The following is a 27600-nucleotide window of genomic DNA, read 5'->3' as shown; positions in this document are numbered from 1 at the left end:
ACAGAATATCGTAAACAGTTAGATAATTTTCCTATATTTCTTCCGATAGGCCTATAACTTCCTGAGCAAGCGAAAATAAATATCGTTCTTCTTCTGATTCCAGACATTGAAAAACTAATAAAGTGTGCTGATTTAGGGTTCAGGATAAAAAGAAAATTTTCACCTCTGGTTTCAGTTGATGTTGAGCGGTCATTTTCTGTTTATAAAGACATTCTACATTTAAAGAGGCAGAATCATATTGAAATATATTGAAATGTTGAGTGTGATTAAATACAGCACTTTCCTTATGTTGTGAAGAGATAAATGTAAGAATGTGTGTCCCAATGTATATCCATGAATGTGCTGAAGTGTGTTTTGGAGAGTAATATAGTCCTTTTTCAAGTCCTTTTCTTTGGCTATAACTATCAATTTTTTCTCCTTTTTTGATGAAAAATTTTCCCTTTAAAATCCGGTCTCTAATCATCATATCTCATCGCGGGTGTAGCGTAGACGAGCCTCCTATGGCGCACCCTGGGCAACGCCTCTGTCGGTAAATTGGTCTACACAACTGGCTTCATATGGGAGAATGATGAACAGTCAAGTATCAGCCATTAGTAAAAAAAAAGTCATTTTTATGAAATAGTATTTTTTTTTTACAGATTAATTTTTGTGAAACTCCTTATGAATTTTATCATATTTTTCTAGTGAATTTTTATTCGTATGAAACTGGTTTATTTCAAACTCATTGTGGGAAATGCCTTGTGGTAAAACAGACCAGTGAGATAAATTCTTTTCCCGGATATCTGGACTTTCCTTTCCAGTATTATAGAATAACAAAGCCACTTTCATAACATCGCCTCACGTGCGCTGAATTACCTCTAAAGTTTAAAATTATAGCTGAAAACTTAATTAATTAATAGTACATTATGCAACGAGTCTATAATGGTAGTAATTAAGACGCAAGTATGTGTGTTTATGAAACGAGCGCAAGTGAGTTTCATAATTTTCATACGAGCGTCTTAATTACCATTATAGGCAAGTTTCATACAACTTTTTATGCTCGACCATATTTCTAACTTGAAATTATTCAAAAGTATTCATGTCATGGTTATGTAAGTGAGTAGCGAACTGACCTGAATTGTGAGATGTGCGCAGACGCGAAAGTATTTATTTTTTCCGAGGCCGAATGTCATTGATCTTGATATAACGTAGAGAATAAGATGAACATTAGTCTTGATATAACCTGGAAATTGATTTAGAATTGAAAAAACGAGATGACAAATTGAATTTATTTGAATATTATTTACAATTAACGCTAATTATTATAGTAACAGAACATAACCTTCTGCGACAGTATTGGATTTCCAGCCTCCGTGACTTTTCGCTAATTGTCCGAGAATAATCTATACTTTCGGTTTTATAATGGTACAAAGGTGATTTGTCATTGGCTGAACACCTGAACTTTAATGAATAGGTGTACTTTAATGAGGTGCATTAAAGGGCTTCTACCAGGTATATAATTACTACATTTCCGCATGGTCGAGCATAAACATTTTTAAACTACAAAGAGCAACAATCTGTTAGTGAGACGGAAGATGACGCTTGCCAGAGCTTCATATGGCCGAGCCCTAGCAAGCTTAATATTTTATGTCTACTAAGCTAATAAATTATTATAATAGACCGTAAATTATTACAAGTCTAACTTCAGTCATTCAGAAGTGAATATTGTCAATTTAAAATATAGCAACATAAAATTAAAGCACATCGTTACCTTCCTTGAGATATTGACAAACACCTGGACTGAGCCGATCTTCTACACTTTCTTGTGCAAAGTCTTTTATTCCACATTGTTTCGAAGGCAGGCATGTAGTCACATGTTTCGTGAATCGTGACATCCTGTTTAAAATCTCTTATTTATGAATGTCCCAGTTTGGTCACAGAAATGTTCTCGACGTCCGTGAAGCACTCTAGCGATAATCTGTCGCATGGATATGCACTATACGTGGAGTAGAGCGATTTGAACATATCTTAGGGGAGCTTATTGATGATCGACTATTTCATTTGGTAAATTCGCTGAATACAGACTGGAAGGTACCTGGTTCATTCCCGGATAGTAGCGGGGTCTTTATCTTTGCCCAAAGCTTCCAGAAAGGTCCTGATGTCCACTCAGCCTCTTATTAAATTGAGTACTGGGTTTTTCCTGGAGATAACAGGCAGTCGGAGCATAATGGCGGCCAAATAACATCATTCTAGTCACGAGGTCATTCGACATGGAACTTTTACCTCTATTCCTCCCATGTGGCTTCATGAAGTCTGATGGAGACATTTTTCTGAGGTATATCATCAGTCAATCTTAAAATCATCCACTATCTATGCCATTCTTAACGAATTTTTCCGTCTTCCGTACGTAAAAGCCGAGAATACCTATTACACACCTCATCTGTGACTGAAATGCTTGAGCGCTGGTGTTCTATCCAGGCGGCCCGGGTTCGACCTCCGACAAAGCCGTGATGGAATTTGTGGTGTACAGAGCAGACGTTGCAGATGGTTTTTCTTGGGGTACTCCCTTTTCCCTCTATCATTCCACCAATACTCTCTACCTTCCCCCTCATTTCATCTATCATCTGCAAAAGTAAAAATAGGCCGGCATAAAGTCCTAGGGGTAGTACCGGTTTCCGATGCTGATATAGGAAGGGCTGGAGGTTCCGGACACCTAGGGTTATGACGTGTTCTCATTTCAGGAGAAGATCGGAGCAAAGAATATGAGTTTTTCTCCCACTCTTATGACCAACCCCCGACACGGAACCGGCCGGCCAATGACTGAGCCTTGTTTGTACCAGTCGGGCAATGACACCTCCCCTCATCCACCTGCTCCATCGAAGAGCTGAGTTACTAGCTTACCCTCTCCTCTCACCCCGCCAGGATTGTATTCCCTTCACAGGGATCTTCTCTTGAAATTTGGGCATTAATTATCGGGCTAATGAATTCTTAGATACATTTTGAAGGTTAGATTCAATATACCTGATTTCGAGACATTGTTACGATACACAAAGTGGCATATTAAATAGAGAATGGAGGGAAACGGACTGTGTGGAAAACCACGAGGCACAAAGTTCATCTTACACTTGTTTCCTTGGCACCACGAATGACGTCAGAGTAAATCTTTTCATTTGAAAATGTTACAATTTTTCCCTATTGCAAATCTCACGCCAATAAAACTCTAATAATCACTGACAAATATAATCACCGACAAATATATCTGAAAATATACTCTTCATATTTTGTTGGTTTGTCTTTATTTATTTGTTTATTTATTTATTTATTTTGGTGTAGTTAAGGCCATCAGGCCTTCTCTTCCACACCACCAGAAATACAAGTACAATAATAGAGCATTGCAGTTCAAAACCGCGGAATATGTAGTCTGTAAAGAAAATTAACTTCTTGAGTATTAAAGTTTACTGAAATCATGAATTTTCAACGAAATTAACATTCTCAGATTTATTTACCTTATGAATAATTTTATCAGCAACATTTGAATGTTTATGATTAAAAATTACAACAAATTTTGTATCTTCTTATTTAACAAAAATATTGTTGCTTCGCATCAAAACAAAGGAAAACCTTCAAAAACCTCGGAGGAAATTTATATTCTTATGTTTCCATTAACCATAAAAATATTACATTAATTGCTACTATTTGGATTAGAACTGCTTCCACTAGCAACAACACTACTGATCGCTCTTCTTGTACTCTGTCTGTAGTAGTCTCTTGTATCAATGTATCATAGCTGACATCATTTACTCTTGCGATCTTTTTTTTTTTAATTTATACAGCCGTTTAAATTCATTTTTATTTATCGATTTGTATTCAAGTCTTTCCTTGAAGTCCCGGAGAATAACAGCAATGGAAGCTAATTACACAAAGAAGACAGTCGCCTTTCAATAAACACAGCCAAAGGATAAAGGAAACGCCAAGTTTGGTTCTTCAAGGTGTGTCAACAAGCTGGACTTGTAACCGCAGGCTAATGTTACATAAGTAAAATCCCCAAGTTTGAGTCTCTTCTGAACCTAAATATCACTCTGTGTCGAACAGATGGTAATTTCCTCAGGAAATAAAAAACAGACTTACTAATCACACTAATAGATAGTTTATTTCTGTAAGTTGTTTCCTTATAATAATTAGTCAATCAAGATAAAAAGTTGCTAGTTTGACCTTAACCAACATCTTGTGGTACGCCAGTCACCACTAACGTATTTGCTCGCGTAATTTGCGCACTTCTTTACCTTTTTCGATACCGAAAAGTTGGAGGGGGGCGTAAAACACGCGAATTTTTTAAGGGTTGATCTATGTTTTGTTCTGATGTTAATAAAAATACAGTATCGGTAAATGTGGCCATATTTTATTCCAATTCTCTAACAATAAAGTTTTCATAATATTCACAAGTGTTTAAAAGGGTATTTCTTTCATCTTAAAGAACAGATAACTGAATTAACCTGAATTGAGAGTGTACCGTAAGCCTGGAACAGTCGCGACTGTGGCCACAATGCTAGCGCGCTTACCTTCCATCCAAGTGGTCCGGGTTCGATTCCCGGCTAGGTCGTAATAGAATTTGTGGTGGACACTATAGACGTTACAAAGGGATTTTTCTCCGTGTACTTCCGTTTTTCCTTCTATCATTCCACCAGCATTCTTCACTTCCCACTCATCTCATCTATCATCCGCAATAGTAAAAATAGGCTGTGGTGAAATCTTGAGGTTGTAACGGATTTCCGATGTTGATGTAGGAAGGGCTTGGAGCTCTGGGTACCTGGAACTCATCAGCCTATTCGTATGCGGACGGGACCTGGCTCTAGCAGGAGCTGAGGCAGGATGGTTCACCTGTCATCGTCGGCTGATCAGGAAGAGCATGGGGCTGTGGGCCCCTGGGGTTTACTCGTCCACGAAGCGGGACCTAGCTATAGCAGAAGCTGAAGCAGGATGGCCCACTTGTCAGCGTCAGATTCACGAATGCCACCCAGATCACTTGTCGGAGACGGATAACCATCGCATATTAGGTCACAGAATGGGCCAAACCGCGCCTAAATTTGTAAAGTCAAGCCAAGAAAGCATGGAACAATACAATGGAAAGCGAGACTCGGCCTGGACGAAGGGGCGTTTACTTAAGTCTGGAACAATGCGATAGAATGCAAGACTCGGCCTACCTGACCAAGCTGTATGGTAAGGGGATAAATACGAACTTCCGTGCCGAGATTCTAACGCCGATCGCTTGATTTGTAACTCAAAATACCGCAGATGGCCCACAGATGAGAACGTTACGTTGCATCTTATAATCTTAGTGGCGGAAGACCTCTTGGAATCAGCCTGTGGTGTCTCCAAAGCAAGTGTCAGAACTACATTTCTGCAGAGGGCCACTGGAAAATATGTAAACATTTTTCTAGGATAGATGGTTGAGAAAACCTAGTCAAAGCTCCCTGTCAGACTCTAAGAAAATCTCTTTATTCAAATGAATAGAAGTAATATTAGAAGATCCATCGGAATAAATTTCATATGGTTGAGTAACAATCTAAAATTAATGAGAATCCCATTTGCAGAACGTGCAAGCAGGAAGAAGAAACAAGTCATATCTATCTGCAGTGTAAGTGTAGGAAGGAAGGAATGTACTGCAATACATGTTATGCTGTTTGAGGATCAAGCTCCCGGAACGCCAGACAATCTTAACATTGGTACTAAAGCTCTGGAACTAATTATGGGAATAGAGATGGTGAAACAATGGTAGGCTAGAAATAGGGGTGTACAAAAAGCCTTAGGGTTGATATATTAAATTACGTCTTCCGATCTCTTCCCTATTAGAATCTATCTACCGCAATCTTTCCGTATTTGCTTTGACTCTTAGTAAACAATATGCATAAGTAATTCATTTTCTTAGTTACCACGATTCGGTATGAAGAGATATTAATGCGGTTCTGAAAAGAAAAAAAAAAGAAAGAACAACGAAAGGGAAAAAAATTAACAGAAAGAAAAAAGAAAGGAAGAGAGAGAGGAAGAAAAAAGAAAGAGAAAGGAAGAAAATAAATAAATAAATAAATAAATAAATGAAATGAACAGAAAGAAAAAGAAAGGAAGAGAAAGAAAGAAAAAAGAAAGAAAGAAAGAAAGAAAAAAGAAGGAAAGGGAAATAAAGAAATGAAAAGAAATTAACACAAAGAAAAGAAAAGGAAGAGAAAGAAAGAAAAAAGAAAGAGAAAGAAAGAAAGAAAGAAAGAGAGGAAAACAAATTAACAGAAAGAAAAAAGAAAGGAAGAGAAAGAAAGGAAAAATAAAGAGAATGAAAGGGAAACAAATTAACTGAAAAAAATAAAGGAAGAGAAAGAAAGAAAAAAGGAAGAGAAAGAAAGAAAGGGAAACAAATTAACAGAAAGAAAAAAGAAAGGAAGAGAAAGGAAGAAAAAAAGAAATAGAAATAAAGAAAGGAAAAAGAAAGAAGAAAGAAAGGAAGAAAAAAGAAAGAGAAAGAAAGACTGTATTCAAGATTCTTACGAACAAGCGCTTTCAGTATACCTGACCCCGGAAAAAGGTTCCTCATCTCTCTATATGTTTGTGTAGAGCGATTTCTGTTAAATTATTCGACGGATTTTCTTCATGTTCAGTATCTACGAGTCGTTCTATCCGAGAGCGATGTACAGAAAGCATAGTCACTTTAGTAAACATTTTGTCTTTTCTTCTAAATCCATTCAAAGTGGTGATATAATAAAATATTAAGTATGGGGTCAAGTAGGGCTATTATAATACAAAAAAAAAAAAATCAATTTTTGCTGTAATTTTTGTATCAAAGCAAATACAGTACAAATTTGAAAAAAATAACTTATGTGTCTCTTTAGACAATATGAAGGATTTGAAGTTAAATTTATTTTTTATTTGTAATAATAGATGAAATTAGAACAAAACCATTGTATCGTAATATCCTTGTGTGTTAGCTATTGTGTTACACATATAAAGCTGGTCATTTTATACGGAGCAATAAGTAAGGCTATTGTGATATACACAGATGCTTAATCTATCACCTGTGAAAACAGTATCTCAGTCTATCACGAAAACAGTCCAATGTAGATATGAGATGGAACAGAACAGTTATATAACTGTGAGGAAGACAATGGACTATTTTAATGATAAACTGGGATATTTTTTGGGTGTGAATGGTTCTCATTTTGAGCATCTATGATAAAGTTTGGTTAGTCATAGTGTTTTGTTTAGTTTTTGGCCTACTCAACATGATTTTACATACTTATTTGTCTCAAATTTGAAGTCCACGATACAAGTTTAACAAATAGTTAAGAGACAAGAAACAGGAATATGGGTAAAGTTTCTTACGTAAAATTTAATTGAGATTCTGAATATGTAAATTTTAATATAGAGCGCCATTTAAAAATTTAGTTTACTGTCACACCCTGTATGTCTGAATAAGTGTTTTCGAACACCGGCATAATATTGTATGGTTTATCTCCAACAGTTTTTGTAACATTTTTTTTTTGTAAAATTAAAATTTAAGGAAGTTATTAACAATATTCCATACTTATTGTTCACTCTGTATTCAAAAATGGTCACTTAGTTTAACTACATTATTATTTGGATTAACTACATTATTATATTTGGATTAACTACATTATTATATTTGGATTAACTACATTATTATTTGGATTAACTACATTATTTGGATTAACTACATTATTATTTGGATTAACAAAATTATTATTTGGATTAACTAAATTATTATTTGGATTAACTACATTATTATTTGGATTAAGTACATTATTATTATTATTATTATTATTATTATTATTATTATTATTATTATTATTATTATTATTATGTTCAGATAATTGGATAGTTAACTAATATTTTGCCCTCGAGTAGAGGATCTTGCAAAGCAGAAGCATATATAAAAATTTGTCTATTTTATATTATTAATTTTTAAAACGGTGTTTTGATTTACCTGCAAATTTACAGATACGAAGTATCACTTCTTAGCCATCGAAATATTACTTAATTGGTAAAATAAAATTCATTGGTCAAGTGAAAACAAATACAAATATTTAAGTCGGCCTCGGTAGTGTAGTCGGTATAGCGCTGACCTTCTGTGCTCGAGGTTGCGGGTTCGATCCGGGGTCAGGTCGATGGCATTTAAGTGTGCTTAAATGCGACAGACTCATATCAGTAGATTTATTGGCATGTAAAAGAACTCGTGCGAGACAAAATTTCGGCACACCGGCGACGCTGATATAACCTCTGAAGTTGTGAGCGTCGTTAAATAAACCATAATTTAATTTAAAATAAATATTTAAATTATTTTCACAGGGAAGCCAGCGCCTAGAGTCCCCTCCAGCAGTTGCCTTGGTGATGAAGTCTTGATAGTGAGTACCCCAGCTACAGGCTGGAAATATTTCCATAGACTATTAGTTCTTGGAGTCATTGAATATTAATGGGTATACTCTTCCAGATACATGTTAATTATTTATTGCCCAATCAAGAAAAGTAAGAACAATTCATATAAAGAGTTGTCAAATTAATTTCATTTAATTTTTCATAACGATGATAATAATGATCTTCTACGTCTTCTTCATTTAAGCATCGTCTACTGAAACAGATAAGTTAAGATTATATGATGAATTAATTTTATGTAAAAATCCAGGTTTTTGTAGGGAAGTGGGAATAATAGGATAGGAATAATAATTTACAATCAGCATAGATGATGGGTCAGAAAATTTGGGAAATAGAGGCAACATACACATTTTTTAAATACCAGTACGTTCATTTTAATACTTTTAAATAAAGCAGAATTAAGTTTTAAATCCCCAAGCAGGAAAAATAAAAAACTCAAACTTTATAGACGTAGTATAAGTTAACTGTAACCATATTAAATTATACCAGAACCGCCACTGCCCTACTCTACAACTAATGTGATTGGTTGAGGAGAATATATTCTGGTGATGCTCACATGCAAGTTAGGTGCAGAGCCTTCCTCCGCACGCACTGCGACAACAAATCTTTCCATTGCGGCAGTCCCTGTCTGAGAGGCAAAATTTCCCTCCACACACGCCCACGCTCTGTCTGATGGTGGGGCAGCGCCTCTGTGCGGTCACCAACATGACAGCACAGGTCAGGAGCAGGACCACGCAGATCAAGGTGCTCAGCTTCGCCATCGTACTCTACAGACATTAATAACATAACTATTTAGATGCCATATCATGATAATGTTAGTAGACGATTCTCGATCCAGTTCAGGTAACTGGCATGAAAACATCGAATGCACAGTGATGGTGGAAGAAGTAATAGTAGTAGCAGTAGTAGTAGTAAATTATTATTATTGTTATTGGTAGTGGTGATTTTAGAGGTAGGGTGTGACAGTGTTTTGCCGTCACAGCTCCGAACTGTGACAGCTCCAAAAAATCACTGTGACAAATAATGGCGAGTTTGTCACAGTGTGATTTGTATGTTCGACTGCTTCTTGGCGATTGCGAATGGTTGTATCATTATAGTCACTATCATCGCCATGAGTCACATATCAAGCGGAGCTGGCGATTTTTTTCGCTGTGACAGATAATGGAGATATGTCACGGTGTGATTTTTATGTTCGACTGATTAATGTTGATTGGTATGTTACAGAGTTATCCCGAAAGTACTAGAACTACGTATATATGACGACACTTGGTTTACTACCACGAGATAACATTATGTTTATCGCACTTCTGCGAATTGGCATGCTGGTGTCATAAATATTATACATCAACAATACTGATAAACACGCTGTCGGCGGTGTAAGCTTGAGTGTCAGAGAGTTGATGGGGACGATAGTAGGTCCCAGTTATCTCGTTATTCAAGTTAGTATGAATTAGAGTTGGGCAACACGATTCTTTTTCAGAAGTCGATTCCAACGATTCAATCACACATTACGAATCGATTCTAACGATTCGTTCACGATTCTTCTCAGTCTGCGATTCCAACTATTCTTTTGAATCGTCAACGAGTTCACGATTCTTCCCAGTCTGCGATTCCAACTATTCTTTTGAATCGTCGCAAGACACTTTCCTTTGCAAACCACGCGTAGAACAAAAACGTTCTACATCTCTCTCATAGATGGCATAAGAGGCGAGACATTGGATTGTCTCTTTCTCATTGGCTGGAATCATTCAGTATGAACTCCATTAGTCTACAAAATTACCCAAGATAATGTCTCTAAATTATAATTTATCAACTGAACCTTACTATGAAGTACATTTTTTGCATTACATCTCTATTTAACTATGCAAATTTCAGGTTTGTGTTCATTATTTTCCATACTCAACAAATGCAGTACATATTTTGACTTCACTCTCGCTCGGGAGCATTCGACACGGTTCGGAAATGTCCGTTGACAGGTTACATCAAACAACGAATAGAATCGTGGGTTACGATACCATGCCGATTCCTTCATATTCTTTTGAATGACGATTCGTTACGATTCGTTTGAACGACGATTCGTTACGATTCTTTTGAACGACGATTCGTTGATACCACGAATCGATTCTTACGATTCTTTATTATTAGTCGTTCGAATGAACGATTCGTTCACGAATCGACCCAACTCTAGTATGAATCTTCCGTCTTAGATTTAGTTGTCTGTAGCCAGGTTGTGAATTAAGATTTTTGATGAGGGGAGGGGGGAATAGAATCCTAGATAGGGAATACCATACATAAAATAATTATCCTCATTCGATACGGCTCAACGCTTGGTCGCGCTGAGTTGCTTGTCTTGCATCTTGATCATAACAATACTTATATCCATGAGCAGGCTTAAGATAAGATGTGTAATTCCTAGTTATTGATTGTTGTCAGCTTGCCGGTGATGATAATACATCAATATTATTGTTTTCTTTGCTTACTTTATACTTTATAAAGTACATATACTTGTATTAAAACAATTATATTTTGTGAGGGGGATAGAAATTATTATCCCTGACAATGATGTTATTATGAATTTATGAGAGGAGGATAACTTTCCAACAGGAGGGAAATTCCACCATCGCACCCTGTCTGTAGCCGTCACTTTATGGTCACATAATTATAGCTTATCACAGTGAACATCAATTGATATGAGTCACATACTGGGCGGAGATGGTAATTTCTCGGAGCTGTGAAATTCGAACTACAGTCACAGTCGGAACCAGCGACAAACCTGTCACAGCGACAAAATCACAGATCTTCAAATCACACCCCACCACTAGGTGATTGTGGTGACAATGGTAATAATAGAGGTTATAGCAGTAGTAGCTACAGAGAATTTATACTTAAGCGAATAAATTATGTAGGATTTAAAGCACCGATATTGCAATAGCTCTCTAGACCCAAGCTCCTGTAACTGCACCTAACAGTTTTGCGTATCGTGCGCTCATTTTTAAAGCGGGTTTGTTTTAAAGAGGTTGAGAAAAAGCAATCCAGCCAACTGACTGCAAAATGGTGGACAATTAATATTGGCTGTTGTTATTGCAGTAATAATTTTAACTCTAAAAGAACCGAACATGTTAAATAGTTTTCACTTGCATGATAACGAGTAATGACGTGTAATTACTATTGCTAGAAGATTTTAACAATAATAAACGTTGCAAAAGACCAAAACACGTAGTTGCTGAACCGAAATGTATAAAAATAACTTGTTGCAGCGTTTCATATTGCGCTTTAAAAAGAATGCACAGGTAACGTTAGTTGAGAGAGATGCGACGTTGCCACAGTGACCACTACATCAATCCGTCTCCTGACTCCACGCCTTTACGCAAAGGACTCTCACTCGGTCTTTTTTTTTTTTTTTTTGCGACATTTTACAACAAGGCTACGAGTTATATTTAACACTAATACACAAATCACGCACGTGATAGCTAGGTCTAGGTGATAGTAACACCATGTAGCAAACCTACAACACGACAGCGCTCCGCGTAGCAGCAGCAGCTGCATCTGTTAGAAAATTCTACATTCTGATTGGCTCAGCAAGGCTATCACATAGCGTCCTTCATTTTTTTTTTCATGCAAAGGGTTGTTAACGCAAATAACAACTGCCAAGTGCATAGTTACGACGACTTGGGTATAGCTTTACAACTGGCACACAGTACAGCACATTCTGCTTAGTTACGCACTCACACGTACACCGATACAAGTGATAATGTCGTTAATACATACAGACAATAGCAAAGAATCAGACAATGTAAGGTGTTTACTTTCGGATGTAGTTGAGGGGAACAATCGTGATAATGTGTTTACTTACCTTCGGATGTGGTAGAGGGGAAGGATGCGTGTTTACGACTCCGTTGTAAGGGACAAACAATTGAAGACGTGAATTCCAAAGTGTCCTATGTTATTTTTTAAGACTTTAACTTGTCTTATTCACGTTTTAATTCATCTTTTCAAGCCATATACAGGTTGATTCACGAGGATTTACCATCGCCTACGGAGCTTATTTCTGAAGACATTCTGAGCAAAAATGTCATAAACATTCTTCTTAATCTCAATATTTTCAGAGTTACACTAATATGAAGTTGTTTGTAAGATACCATTATTCTTCAGTTTTAAGGGTAAAAGAATATTACAGATAAAGAATGAACTATTCAGGAGTATCATTTCTTTAATTAGCTAATATTCTGAATTTCAAAGGCATGTTGGGTCCGATAAATATAATAATAAAATTAAAAATAGAATTAACTTTTTCAAACATTTTTAACGATTGTATTTAAACCAGACATTATAAGTGTTCATTATGTGTCATTGCTTCGATTAAACATGAGGATGCCACATTCATGGCGTAAACGTTCGTCTGTCGTTATGTACCAGTTCGTGTAATAACCTAATGATTTAATTTTGATTATTGATAAGTAATTCTGACGGTAATAAATCCATACATATTTGAAATTTTAATATTCTGAAGCTAAAAATGTGTTGTGAATTCCATAGTTGCTTCGTACAGAATTTTCTTTTCGATTTTTAACTACAAAATTACACATTTATCACAAGAAGTGTTACAAATCATGCCACTCTTGTAAATTCTTCATGACTGTACATTAGGATACATAATTAAACTGTAAAGAATCAAGTTCCTAAAGTCGTATGATCTGTACAAATTTTTTTGATGAGTGGGTGAGAATGATGTAATTTTTAGTTAAAAATTGAAAAACAAACTCTGTACAAAGCAACTGACAACACATTTTTAGCTTCAGGACACTAGCCAATTAAAGAAATGATACTTCTGAATAGTTCCTTCTCTATTTGTAATATTCTTTTACCCTTAAAACTAAAGAAAAAAGGTATTTTACAAACAACTTCAAATTAATGTAACTTTGAAAATATTGAGATTGGGACAAATGTTTATATGATATTTTTTGCTCAGAATGTCTTCGGAAATAAGCTCCGTAAGTGACGATAAATCCTCATGAATCACCCTGTATAACTGTGTAAGTTTATTTAACAGATTCTCTTTAAAAAAAACAAACAATCAATCCGTGAGTGAATGAATGAATCAATCAATCCATGAATATATGAATGAATCAATCAATTAATGAATAAATGAATCAATCAATCCATGAATGGATAAATGAATGAATGAATGAATCAATCAATCCACGAATAATGAATTAATAAATTCATGAATGAATGAATCAACCAATCAATCAATTCATTAATGAATGAATACTTGAACGGATGAATACTTGAATACATGAATGAATAAATAAATACATAAATAAATATGAATAGATGGATGGATGGATGGATGGATGGATGGATGGATGGACGGACGGACGGACGGACGGACGGATGTATGGATGGATGGATGGATGGATGGATGGATGGATGGATGGATGGATGGATGGATGAATGAATCTTCTTTCTGGTCAATAAGCAAAATTCCCGACATTGTGCAATTGCGTACCATATATTGTCTATTATTCGTACTGGGTGAGTAACATATTTCATATAAAACTATATACGTTTTGTTTGCATAGAATACAGATATTTCTAGGGATATTTCAACGAAATAACACTGTAAGAATCCAATCTTCTCTCAAAGTGCGAATTCTTAGCTGTTCATATAGAATAGACCGTGTCTTGATGGTTATGATCATAGTAGTGATGGTGATGGTAGTATTCATTAAATTGCTTTGGGATTGACACGAACCGTGGAAATGGTGGGGAAAAGAAATAATCTAGGAGAAAATGTCTTGCTTGTCATTCACAAATGACAAACGGATTCCAAATACAACAAATTATTAGAAAGATTGGATCATTCAAATTATACTTGTATGTACCAAAATATAAGTTTGAAAGCAAGCATCTCTTAACATATCGGTATCTGTTACTTACCATAGAAACAATATGAGGAGCAAACTTCCAAAAGAGACTTTGTCCACAAAACAACAAATTTGAATATAACTTTGTTTTTCCATTGGAAGGATCATCTGCACATTTCAGTACACACATATCCATAAAAGAAGTATGTCCCGTGTATAACGCAATGTAAAAATCAATGATTGTGTTACTATTTTTTTCCTAATTGAACAACACATGAAGAAAGAATATTGTGACGCTGCAAAAAAGATAATTTTTGATAATTTTATGAACACATAAGTTTTCAGCATTCCTTATTTCGAAAAGGTGGTTCTTGTCATGAAATCTGTAGGCCTAATACGAAAGCATGTCATATCCATGACACCTATACATTTTAAATCCAATAATTATGCCTACAAGACGATCGCAAAAAGGAATAGTCTCATAAATGAAAGAACATTTCAATATTATAGATGATTGAATCTACGACATCTTATATTTTGAGTACATTATCACTTAAAACAAACGAAGAATGAAATGTTCGCCGTCAGACAACTTTGACAACTTATTTTTGTTCATATTTCGCTTAATTAGCATCTTCCTAGTTACATTGCACAAGAATATCGGGATACGTATTCACAAAGCAAAACTGTATGTATACACAAAGCAAAAATATAAATAAGTACAGGGGGAAAACAAGTCAAAGTGCTTGAGATGATACATTTTCCATGAAACAAATATTCTTAGAAACCTTTATCACACGAATCATTCCAGTAAGAAGCAAATTCTTTCCATTTGTACAAAAAAATCATGAAAAATTTAAGAGAGAAACAATTAACATTGATTTTTAATAATTTAACAAACACATAGAATGTTTAAACCAAAAATAATGAATGAAACCTTTCAAGTCTTGACAATAAACAAATAAATTTATTTTTATCAACCCCAACAATTAATATTAAGTTAATCACAAGTATTCGAATATACAGAGTGTCCGAAAAGTACCGCATCATAGGACAAATCATAGTTTGTGTTTTATGTATAGTTGGACGATAGCTTTTCCTGTTGAATTGATCGCAGAGGTGCCGTGGAATGGGCCCCATGCTCGCTGACTTGAATCCTCTGGACTTCACTGTCTGGAGATGTTAAGTCACGGACCCAAAGCATCAAGATTGAAGATATGGAAAATCTACGCCAAAGAATTGAAGATGAGTGTCGCTCCATATCACCTGGCTTTGTGACGCTTGTTTTAAACAACATACGATTTCGCCTCCCGATATGTATGGATTGCCGAGCACATACAGAACACCAACTGTGATTAGTCCTATGGTGTGGGACACTTCGGACACTCTGTACATAACATCTTTCACTAATAATATCACTACCGATAGCTCACTTGTACTGTACCTGTAGTAGTAGGCCTATCTTGTATCACTGTTGACTGTCTTCACTCTTGCGTCGTTTTTAATTTATATAGCTGCTGAGATTTGTTTTTATTTCTCGATTTGTAGTCCAGTTTTTCCCTGACCTGTCGGGGAATAACTTTAGTGTTGTTGTACAGAACAGTCGAATTCTAAGAAGCACAGGCAGATAGAGGAAAGTCAGGTTTGGCTCTTCAAGGTGTACAAACAAGCTGTGCTTGTAACCGCAGGCTAGTATTGCGTAAGTCAAACACCGAAGTCTGATTCATAACATAACTAGATTATCACTATATATCAAGTAGATGGTAATTTTCTCCGGAAGTAAAAAGGAAAAATAAAAAGAAAGACTTATTTAATTGCATCAGATTGTTAATTTCTGTACGGTAATTTGTTTCCACCGGCAAGAAATTGTTACTTCGGCCTTGACAACAACAACTTGCGCTACGTTAGTCATCACCAGGCTTCGAAACTTCGGACCCAATAGAGCAGTTCAGTGGGAAATCCGCATAACGGCGTACTGAGTATAGTGGTAAAGCGTACAGTGGGTGGGGGTATTGTAGAATGAATGCCAACAAATATGCAAACGAAAACGCTCTGGATTTGAAGGTTCTGACGAATAATTTGGTTTTCATACAAACTGTGTCTGAAACTATTACACGGTTAGAAAAGTCAGAGCAAGAGATGCCGGAAGCCCCAAATTAATTTAGAATATGATGCAGAGAATTAATGAGACACCAAGTACACCGGTTATTGAACGTGTAAAACAGAAGTGGAAATCAATTTTATGTAAAAAATAACGGATATGAAACATTGTGTAACATAAACAGCAAATTAGTGGACATAGAGTCACTCGAGAATAAAGGACTGTCTCTTAGAGACTGCAATGATGTTAGGTTTTTTCGTTTTGCTCCTATCACGTCATGCGACGTACATTACAAACTTTGGCAGATAACCGAAAAAGATTTACGTTTGAGACACTGAGAATGTATCTTGTAGTACATTGCATTTCGGTACTGTAACTGCACTTCCTAAAGACGACCAATAGGATAAATGAAAAAACTAAAATTGCTACATGCTTATTTTCACCACTAACAGTGTGTATAATTAAACACAAATGCTTATAAAAGACAGGAGAATAAATGCTTTTCATATTCTTTTGACATTATCATTGTGTAATGTATATTTACTTTCAGAATGTACATATGTGTTTCCCAGTGGCGTCTTCTGGGGGTGTGCGGGTCGTGCGCCAACGCCCAAATAAAATTAGGAAATTATGGTATTATTCTTTTAATCCGTATAAAGTACATTACATGAGTGTTTTTCTTTAATAATGATTATTAACGCTTCAACTGAACTGCTACTGCTATCTATCGTCTAGCGGCCTAGCCTAGCAGTATGAACCGCGCTAAACTTTGCCATGGCGTTGCAACGAGTCACTGGCTGTCTTGAGACTCATTGCGCTTGCGCCCTCTCACTCTCTCCCTCGTCTTTTAGCTCCTCAGGACGTTGAAACTACTTCCAACGCCACACGCCGACGCCAGTACCGGCATGAGCAGTTATCGCTGATGTTGCGTATCGTTTTAAGATGGCTAGTGAAAGAGTTGTACAAAAACTATTACATAGTCCTTTTTCATCGCTTCCTTACGCACAGAAAAAACTAGTTATTGACAGCGGCAGACCATGTCCTAATTTAATAATATCAACGTCTGTAAAAGGCAAATGTGGTGCTACTGGAACTGGAAGGGGGTTTGAGAGACATTTTCGGAAAGAGCTCTATGAGATTTCAAGCTGGCTCTGCGACTGTGATGTAGTGAACAGATTTTATTGTTGGACATGTTTGTTATTCTCAACAAAGAAAACTGTTTGGAATCAGCAAGGGTATGGTGATTTAAATCACCTTAATACTGCTGTGAAGAAACATAGTGAGTCAGAAATTCATCTCTCTAGTTTTTTAACGTTCAACAGATTTATTGCATCCCCTACTAGAATTGACGTTCTTCTGGATTCTCAACGAAAGGTTGAAATAGAACTGCATAACGAAAAAGTAAAAAAGAACAGGGAAATATTAAAGAAATTGATTAATGCTGTTTGCTATTTAGCGAATCAGGAACAGTCATTTCGAGGCCACGAGGAAAGTTCAGAATCTATAAACAAAGGAAATTACGTGGAATTTCTTCTTGCAAGTGCCGAGTTCGATTCACCATTGAAAGAACATTTACTAACGTCTACAGTTTTCCGCGCTACTTCGGCAAACATTCAAAATGATTTAATCAATTCAGTAGCCGATGTTCTGAGAGATGAAATCTACAACGAAATCCAGAATACAGATTTTGTGGCTATTATGCTTGATGAAACATCAGACGTAAGCAATAAGTCACAGTTATCAACTGTATTTCGTTATTATTCAGTTTCACAGAAGAAAATAGTAGAACGGTTTCTTGGGTTTCGTGACGTGAGCGCTGACAGAACTGCAGCAGCTCTTTTTGATCATGCCAATGAAGTAATGGAACAATATAGCTGTGGGGATAAACTAGTCGCTCAAACATATTATGATGTTGCTGCCGTGATGAGTAGTCACCTCAATGGACTTCAAAGCAAAGTTTTGGAAAAATATCCTAAAGCTCTCTTTACGCACTGCTATGCTCATGTTATGAACCTAGTACTTCAACAGTCATTAGAATGTAACAAGGACCTAAAAGTATTTTTTTCCGGTCTTAAATCACTGCCTACATTTTTTTCTCGTTCTTCTAAGAGGTTACATGAGCTTTCAGCATTCATGTCCCGAAAGTTACCATCATTGTCTAATACCCGATGGAATTTTACCTCTAGACTTATCCATACAGTCAGTGAGAATAGAGAAGCGTTGATAATGTTCTTTGAACATGTTAAGGAAAGTGGAAACTTTGATCATATAACTGCAATGACCGCAAATGGATTTTCTAGCTTCCTCAAGGATTTCCAGAACATATTTTTAATAAAGATTCTATCTAACCTACTTGCTTTTTCGGATGTTTTATTCACTATACTCCAGTCTAAAAATGTTGATATTTTGTAGTAAAATTACAGAATTTCAACAGCAGCTGCAAAAGGAAAGAGAGAATTTCGAAGCAGTGTGGTCTTCTATTCATGATACTGTGGAAGATGAAGAGGTGATTGAAGTAAAAAAGAGGAGATTGAACACTGAGTCACAGCGAGATTATTTCAAGCGACTTTATTTCGAAATCATTGATAATGTTAGCAACCAGTTAACAATTAGATTTGCATCATTTGAAAAGCTACAGTATTTTAATTTGATAAATCCAACAAAAATGGCCCACTTCAATAAAAGAGGAAACTTCCCTAATGATTTATTAAATAGAGTGCAAAATATTTATGGCAGTGTTTTTAATGTAAGCAAACTCCAGAATGAACTTCACGTATGGTACGGTATGCTTCTAATGAAGGGACAGACAAAACGCCAATTCAAATTGTAAATTATCTATTGGACATAAATTTAATGAGTGTATTTACGGAAATATACAAATTAGCATTGCTAGTCTCAACAATTCCTTGCACTACGTCATCTGTGGAGAGGTCATTCTCATCATTGAAGAGGATACACACCTACTGCCGCTCCACTCAAACACAGAACCGGATGTCTAACTGAAGACTTATCTCAATCGAGAAGGAATTACTTGCCAACTTACGAGAGGACAAATCCAGGTACTACGAAGCAGTAATCAAGAAATTCTTGCAGAAGGAAAGGAGAGTGGATTTCGAATTCAAATAACTGTGAGTAATGAGACAGCTTTAGTGTTTTTGATTTTTAATTAATTATATTTATATGTTGTTTAGATTTATCTTAATCGATGTTTACTCTCTCAGCTTGATTCAATTTTACTGATGTTTCAAAATTAGACGAAAATTTACGCTAATTACCTTTATGAATGACTTTTCTATTATTTGTTCACAAAAAATGTGAGGGAATGTGTAAAGGTTAATAAAGTATGTTTTATTTAATTTTTTTCTTTGCCAACGCCTTAAGATCAAAGTCAGGAGACGCCACTGGTGTTTCCCCATATTACCGTACTGTACTCTAAATAGCAACGTTGTTACCTCAACACATCTCTATCTACCTGCAGCGAGTCAACAACCTATAGTGCATGCACAGTAAACTTATTGTATTGGGTCCAAAGTCTCGAAGCCTGGTCATCACCACCATCATCTAATTCAAGAACTACATTTTTGGTCTTTTTTTTCTCTCTTACTTTTATAAAGACATAACCAAGAGCTGTAACGTAAACTATTTTTCCTTTCTAATACCGTAATGATTAAAGGAATCTTAACTTTTTGAAGGTTGGTTCAATCTTCGTTTCCAGGCGAATAAAATGAAAGATCAAAAAGAATATCTACTCGTTGCAGTATTTACAAATACCTTGGTCTCCTTATATCGATTCGAAGAAGTTATTTTGGCAAGCTGCCTGTATATGCTTACAAGGCATGCCTTTCAAACTCGTGCTTCCAAGGCGCGAACGAATAGGGAGGGGGTGGTTATTAGCTTCCTGACAGCTTCATATCTCTTGCATTGACTCAACGTTAAGGTAGGCCCGTGAACGTAACAGAACTGTTGTACTAGTAACAGTGGCGGCTGGTACTGTGCATATACCCCTATTTTGGTATGTACTTATTACTGTAATAGCTTTATCACCATCCTCGTCTTTCTCAGTAGATCTATTGATCCGTAAAATATATACGAGGTGAATTACGACGAGTTAACACCACTTAAGGCTGGTTCACAATAAACCGGGAACGGAAACGGCAACGAGAATGGAAATATTGTTGAAATAAGTATATTTGAATGTGGGGATTCACAACTAACTATTGTGAACGCTCACATTTAAATACATTTATTTTAACATTATTTCCGTTCTCGTTGCCGTTTCCTTGAGCAAAAAAATGCCATATAAACATGTGTTCTACTCTCAATATTTTCACAGTTACATTAATTTTAAGTTGTTAAAAATATCTTTTTATCTTTAGTTTTAAGGGTAAAAGAATATAATTAGAGAATAAACTATTCAGAAGTATAATTTCTTTAATTGGCTAGTATTCTGAAGCTAAAAGTGTGTTGTTAAGTCCATTGTTGCTTCGTTTTTTTTTTTTTTTTTCAGTTTTTAACTACAAAATTACATTTTTCTTATGCATTTATCACAATTGTTATAAATGACGTCATTCTTGTACACTCTTTAAGACTTTACATTAGGATGCAAAATTGAACTGTAAAGAATCAAGTTGTGAGAAGTTGGTGTGTTCTGTAACAATTTTTTCCTCTCGCTGTTATTTATACTCGCTTTAACATCTCTGATCATTATCGCGAGTTAATCTTTGGTTGAAATCCGAAGGCCTGTGTACTATAGTTGAGACTGGTTCTATTGTTGTGAATTAGATGGCGACTGTGTGTGTATTACTGATTTGTTATGAATATGATTTCGGTGATGAATGAGGCCGGTGATATTCAGGGATGTTGTGGCCCGAATTTCCTGGCATTTGGCTTACGGTTGAGGGAAAACCCTGAAAAAACCTCAACCAGGAAATTCAACCCGACGGAAATCGAACCCGGGCCCTCTGCTTAAGAGACCAGCATGCTGAACTCTACATCACAGAGGTGGTCTGCGTGTAAGAATAATGTAATTTTTAGGTAAAATTGGAAAGAAAAAATAAAATTTGTACAAAGCAACTAAGGAAGTAGGTAGGCTATACATTTTTAGCTTCAGAATATTAGCCAGTTAAAGAAAGTATACTGTACTTCTGAATAGTTCATTCTCTATTATGCAACATTCTTTCACCCTTAAAACTAAGAAAAAAGTTAAAAAAAAAAAAAAACTTCAAATTAGTGTAACTCTAAAAATATTGAGAATAGGACACATGTTTATGTGGCAGTTTTTGCTCAGAATGTCTTCAGAAATATGCTCCATAAATGGCAGTAATTCCTCGTGAATCAGTTTGTACACATTTTACGGACCAATAGGCCTACTGAGAAAGATGAGGATGATAAAGTTATTACAGTAATAAGCATATACCAAAATAGGGGTGCAAAGTATATGCACAGTACCAGTCGCCACTGTTATTAGTACAACAGCTCTGTTTACGTTCACGGCCCTATCTTATGAGTCAATGCAAGGGACAGGAAGCAGTCGGGAGACTAGTAACTGCCCTCTCCGTATTCGTTCCTGCCTTGAGAACACGAGTTTGATAGGCAGGATACAAGGCGATTGAGGAGGAATAGTAAATATTTTAGAGGTGGTAGCATGGACTATTCTGGGGGGGGGGGGAAGTTCATATAAACATGTGTCTAATTTTCAATGGGTATAGAAATACAGCTGTTTGAATGTTACGCATAACAAGGAATCCTTCTTTATTAAATGATTAACAGACACTAATCATACGTAAATATCTCTTGTGCATGCAAGATTTTCCACAGAAACCATTAGCGTTATAAAAGTCTGTCTGAATGAAGTTTTGAGGTTATATAGACTGCCTTTTGTGTGCAATTCAACAATAAAAGTGTATATTTTCTGTGCGAGTAAATTGTACAGTAAGGTCCGAAAGTCTTATCATCCCCCCCCTTATTTGTATGTTGATGTGCATCCATTTTGAACATATCATAGCAGTTGTGTGACAATGGTTGATACTTTACGTTTCAGCTTGTTTAGTGATCCAGAACATCAGTATGGGACCATCATTGTTGCGGCACAAAATGATGAGGCGCCATGTCCTGTGTGAAATTTTCCGCAGCAAAGGCGGTGTGATTTCCCTTAATGCCTCCTTAACAGCTTGCTTCAAATCTTCTTCAATTGCCTGGTATCGATGTTTCGAGACATGCTGCTTAATTATTCCCCAAAGGGAAATGTCATTTAAATGACATTTCATGAAAATAAACTATTAACAGTACGTAATATAATTCACAAAATGATGACAGAGGAATTGAATTGTTGCACGACCAGTAAAACATACGAGTAGTGTCAGGAAAAATATGAAATTTCATATTTTAAACCATTCCTGCTAGCAGTATGGGAACAAGAATTTTTAGGATTCGTGATAATCATGGAGAATGCAATTAACGCAAGAAAAATATAATATTTTCATAATGTTTTGGTAAAATTTTCATATTTCATGAAAATATTAATACACCGTGTCCGAAATAAAACCTACTGATAAAGATACTAAATAATTTATTCCTTAATCATGACACACAAAAACAAATTAGGGGAAAATATTAATCAACTCAACAAGTTTGTCACCATCAGTAAATCTCAATATGTCCCTCTCTAGTAGCACGAGACACATCTAACCTGTATTCAATCTCTCTCCAGGCATAGTGTAACATCTGCGGAGTTACAGATCTTATTGTGTCGATAATCTTTTGATGTAACACTTGAAGGTTATCCACTCGGTTGTTGTAGACACGGTCTTTCACGAATCCCCAAAGAAAAAAAGTCTAATGGTGTAAGATCAGGAGATCGTGGGGGCCATGCAATAGAACCACCACGACCAATCCATCGTCCCGAGAAATGATTGTGTAAAGTTTCAACGACTGGTCCCCAATAATGAGGGGCAGCTCCGTCTTGCTAGAAAATGAACCTCTCTGGAATCTGGGGTAGCCCACACCATTCACTGTGTTCTCTATGAAGAAAAAAGGTCCGATCACTTCTGAACTGGTTAATATAATATAACACGAGGATTTTCAGAACTCCAGATACTGCAATTGTGGCAATTAACATAGCCACACATGTGAAACATTGACGCCATCATGTCGCTGAAAGTCTCCATTTTCTAGCAAATATTTGTGCCACTGAACAACGGTGTGCCTATCAGGAGCTGCACGGCCGTATTTTTCACGAAATCTCCACTGAACTGTAACCGGAAACTTAAACTCTGCTAACCAATAACAGCACTGCACTTTTTCTTGCGATATGAATGGAGCCATTTTGGAAAACAATCTGTATATGCACAACAATAGGAATAATAGGTTTGCCAATTTCACGACATAAAAACTTGTTGAGTTTCTCTACATTTTAGTGCAAGTTGGCCATATGTAACTTTTATAGATATCTAGTTAATTCGTTTCTTTATCGGTAGGTTTCATTTCGGACACAGTGTATTTTGCACAATTTTTTTGCCTCCACTAATTATTACAAGGTCCCGTGCCATGGCGTCATGGTCTAAGGCATCCTGCCTAGGACTCGCGTTACGGAATGCGCGCTGGTTCGAGTCCTCATGGGGGAAGAAATTTTCTCATGAAAGTTCGGCCAGTGTATGGGACCGGTGCCCACCCAGCATCGTGATGCACTTGGGGAGCTACGATAGGTAGCGAAATTCGGTTCTGAATACCAGCTATAATGGCTGGGGGGGGATCATCGTGCTATCCAGAAGATACCTCCATTCTGGTTAGATGATCGTCCACCTCTGTTTCGGCATGTGGGCGTGAGGCCAGCAGCCGGCTGGTTGGTCTAGGCCAGCGATGTCAATCAGAGCGTATATGTGCTACAGAGAACGCTTGCGCCACTGGAGCACGTAGAGCGCGCAGCTACGAATACGTGCTTCAATGAGGGTTGTACAATGTACAGTTGGCATTAATCATACACCCAGCGAACTAAACTAGAACTTTTCTATTGACCTCTTGCTGCAAACATAAAAACTGTACCACAAGAATTGCAGCTAGAAATAACTGATATTGGGAATACAACGTTATTAAAACATGGATATAATGATCAGGACCTCCTTACCTTTTACAAATGTTTGACCCCTGAACTGTATCCTATGGTCCGTAAGTTTGCAGTTCAAATTATGAAAATTTTCGGTGGCACATATTTATGTGAACAATTTCTTTCAATGATGAAGCTAATAAAGCCAAGACTGAGGGCCAAATTATCTGATAGCAGTATGCTTTCTACGCTTCGACTTGCTACTTCAAGTAACATAGTACCAAGCATTACAAAGCTGGTACCGGTATCGAACAGAAATCGTAGGAATGATTCTGGTGAAACTTTATTTTGAAATAAGTATTAATTTTCCCTATTTTCGCCATTACAAAAGATAGTAATTCTAATAATCAAGAATATTCAGAAATCATTATATATGTTAAGTTATTTGTAAAGCAGTATTCGGCTATAATAGTCTACAAAACTAACCTTGCTGACTATTCTGCTTAAACTTCATTTTGAAATGTTCAGTTTCCCTATGTTCGCTATTACTAAAGATAGTAATTGTAATAACCAAGAATATTCAGAAATTATTCTATCTGTTATGTTATTTTTAAGTTACTAAAGAAGTATTAGGCTATAACAGTCTACAAAACTAACCTTGGTTGGCAATTGTAAAGCATATATAAATTATTCAGCTATCAGATAATTGCATTTAATAAAAATGTATAAACAAATGTGTAACGAATTATTACATCTGGACATCAGATCATTTTCACTTTGTCCGCCCCTGTGTCTTGCTTGTTTCTGTGTTTACGGATTTCCACTCCAGCATGTAAGCACGCGAAGGAATCGAACATATTGTATGCACTCTTTCTTTGACATTGCTGGTCTAGGCCCTTCATGGGCTGTAGTGCCACGGATTATTATTATTATTATTATTATTATTATTATTATTATTACAACTGAACCGGACTTTCCAGACATTATAAGAATATAATATAGATGTTTTCAAGGAAGAACTTGTAAAAACCCAAACCATCAACATTCTGGGATTCCCAAGGGCAAATGAAATCTCCTTTAGAGTCATTGAACTCGTATCATCAGTGAAATCGAGAAGCCAAAACAAAATAAGACGTGGTTCCTATTCCATCTTTGGTCATTCTTTCGAATCCAGTGGAAAAAAAAAAAAATTATCAGCAAATAATTGTATTTTTTTTTCAATATTTTTTTTACATTCCGGGACAAATATAACTCAATCCAGGGAACAGGACACACCATTAAAATCCAGAACAATCCTGGGAAATCCACGACGTCTGGCAACATATATTTCAAATTGTATTTCATTATATAGGTAATCTGTCCAACACGCGAAAGAAAGGAAGCTGTGAGTTTTGCAGGCTAGGAGGTTATTTGTAGTTTTTATAATTTAAGTTTTTAAATAGCTTCTATGTTATGTCCTATTCGATTTTGAAATTAATTTTTCTGAATAATTATAGAATCTCTTGAAATTGTTGCCACCACACTTTTGTATTTACTCACATTAGGTGCATACTGATATCTCCTTTAAAGCCACTTCAAGCACTACGTGTACTCTTGGAAGAGAGGAAGTAATTCGTCCCTTGTATTTCGTGGATTCCACTCTAACTTCGCAGAAATACCTCAATACTCGTATGTTGGAACTTCAAATCTCTAACGCTAATGTAATCAAATCATTCAGCAAGATGATGCTCTTCCGCACTTTTCTAGTGTAGTTCGGGAATTCCTAAATGATCCATTTCTACAGACATGGATTGGAAGGGGAAGATGCAAACCATGGCCACCATGCCTTCTGCACCCTATTCCTCTGAAATTTTACTTATCAGGATGTATAGTCTACCCATTCAATCAATCAATCAATCAATCAATCAAAGGACATTATGGAGCATGTCTATTCCCTCTCGATTTCACAAAACACTTCCATTCCGTTCTGTCTTTTGCTAGATCCTCCCAGTTGGTAATTCCCATTTCCATGCATTCCTTCTGAATTTCATCTTTCCATCTACTTCGAGGTCTTCCCAGTGGCCTTCTGTTGTTAAAGGTATTCATATATATTTGTTTTACACTGCTGCAGTCATCCATACGTATAACATGTCCTGCCCAATTTAATCTTCTGGTCCGTATTACATCTAAAATTGACAGTTGATTATAAAGTTTGTGAATATCTTATTATGTCGAATTTTCCACTTGCTTTCAAGTGGGTCAAAAATTGGACCAAAAATTTACCTCAACACTTTTTTTTCAATAACTATTAATTTGTGTTTTTCCATTTTAGTTAAGCTCCATGTTTCCGATTCATATAATATACAGGTTGGGTTAGTGTTTTGTACAAAATTATTTTTAAATTTATGGTTAAAAAACGGGAAGATAATAATTTGTGAACAGCATAAAAAGTTTTGTTTGCATTATGCAGTCTGTTAAGTATTTTAGGTTTTCTGTCATTAGAATTGTCTATCAAAACACCAAAGTTATCATATCATTAGGCCTGGAATTTTATGGTACTAAAAATGTATATTTAGTCACCTAAAATAAGCTCACAAAATGATAAAATAGGCATTTAAAATGCTACAAGGAGCCTTCGAAATTTTATTTATTTTTATGGAACAAAAATTATGGTATCAAAAAAAGTTGAAACACTTTCAATCATAATTTAATTTGCTCCGCGATATATAACAATAATCTTCTCCACATTGTCTATGCTTGGCTCTGTCTTTTGTCAGTTAATGTCAATTTGTGAGCGGAGAAAGAACACACTACACAAACTGAGGTTACAGAAGTAGCCTATATTTAAATTTACATTTTTCATTATCAATAATAATGAATGTAAAAGTTATCTACTAATCATCTTTATAAATAAAAGCAAAATGTATAAAATACTACAATAATACATTGTTAAAAGAATACATCACCTTAAGGAATGTAGGTAGAGAGAATTTATACCGTACAATTCAGTGTGGAGGTACATATCTGTATGTTGCAGTGCTGGCAAAAAATTATTTTCTAGTCTTAAGTCATCCCTGAGAATTCCAGGAACAACTGTCATAGAAGAGTACTCTCTGATGATTTTTCTCCAGGAACCTCTATCTCAACTTAAGGGGATACTCCACTAAAAATGACAACTTTTTTCCTAATCATTTTTT

The 27600-nt window shown here is 35.9% G+C and overlaps 2 long non-coding RNA genes across 3 annotated transcripts in view; one reads left to right on the top strand and one right to left on the bottom strand.

Moving 5' to 3' along the window:
• The window catches only part of LOC138713285 (uncharacterized), a 30900-nt gene extending 14706 nt beyond the window's left edge, over positions 1-16194 (bottom strand). Inside the window, exons 1-4 of one of the 2 annotated variants that reach the window (XR_011335818.1) lie at positions 15727-16194; positions 8972-9182; positions 1751-8611; positions 1113-1222 (exon numbers count right to left, since the gene is read on the bottom strand). This is a non-coding gene — a long non-coding RNA (uncharacterized lncRNA). The remainder of the gene's footprint in view (positions 1-1112; positions 1223-1750; positions 8612-8971; positions 9183-15726) is intronic. The other variant, XR_011335817.1, reaches the window with a different exon arrangement.
• The window catches only part of LOC138713286 (uncharacterized), a 219583-nt gene that overhangs the window by 14559 nt on the left and 177424 nt on the right, over positions 1-27600 (top strand). Inside the window, exon 2 of the long non-coding RNA XR_011335819.1 lies at positions 8332-8387. This is a non-coding gene — a long non-coding RNA (uncharacterized lncRNA). The remainder of the gene's footprint in view (positions 1-8331; positions 8388-27600) is intronic.

This window comes from Periplaneta americana, chromosome 14 (assembly GCF_040183065.1).
Source record: "Periplaneta americana isolate PAMFEO1 chromosome 14, P.americana_PAMFEO1_priV1, whole genome shotgun sequence".
NCBI classification, from domain to species: Eukaryota; Metazoa; Arthropoda; class Insecta; order Blattodea; family Blattidae; genus Periplaneta; species Periplaneta americana.
Note: the sequence above shows the minus strand (reverse complement) of the source record. Positions and strands in the feature narration are given on the sequence as shown.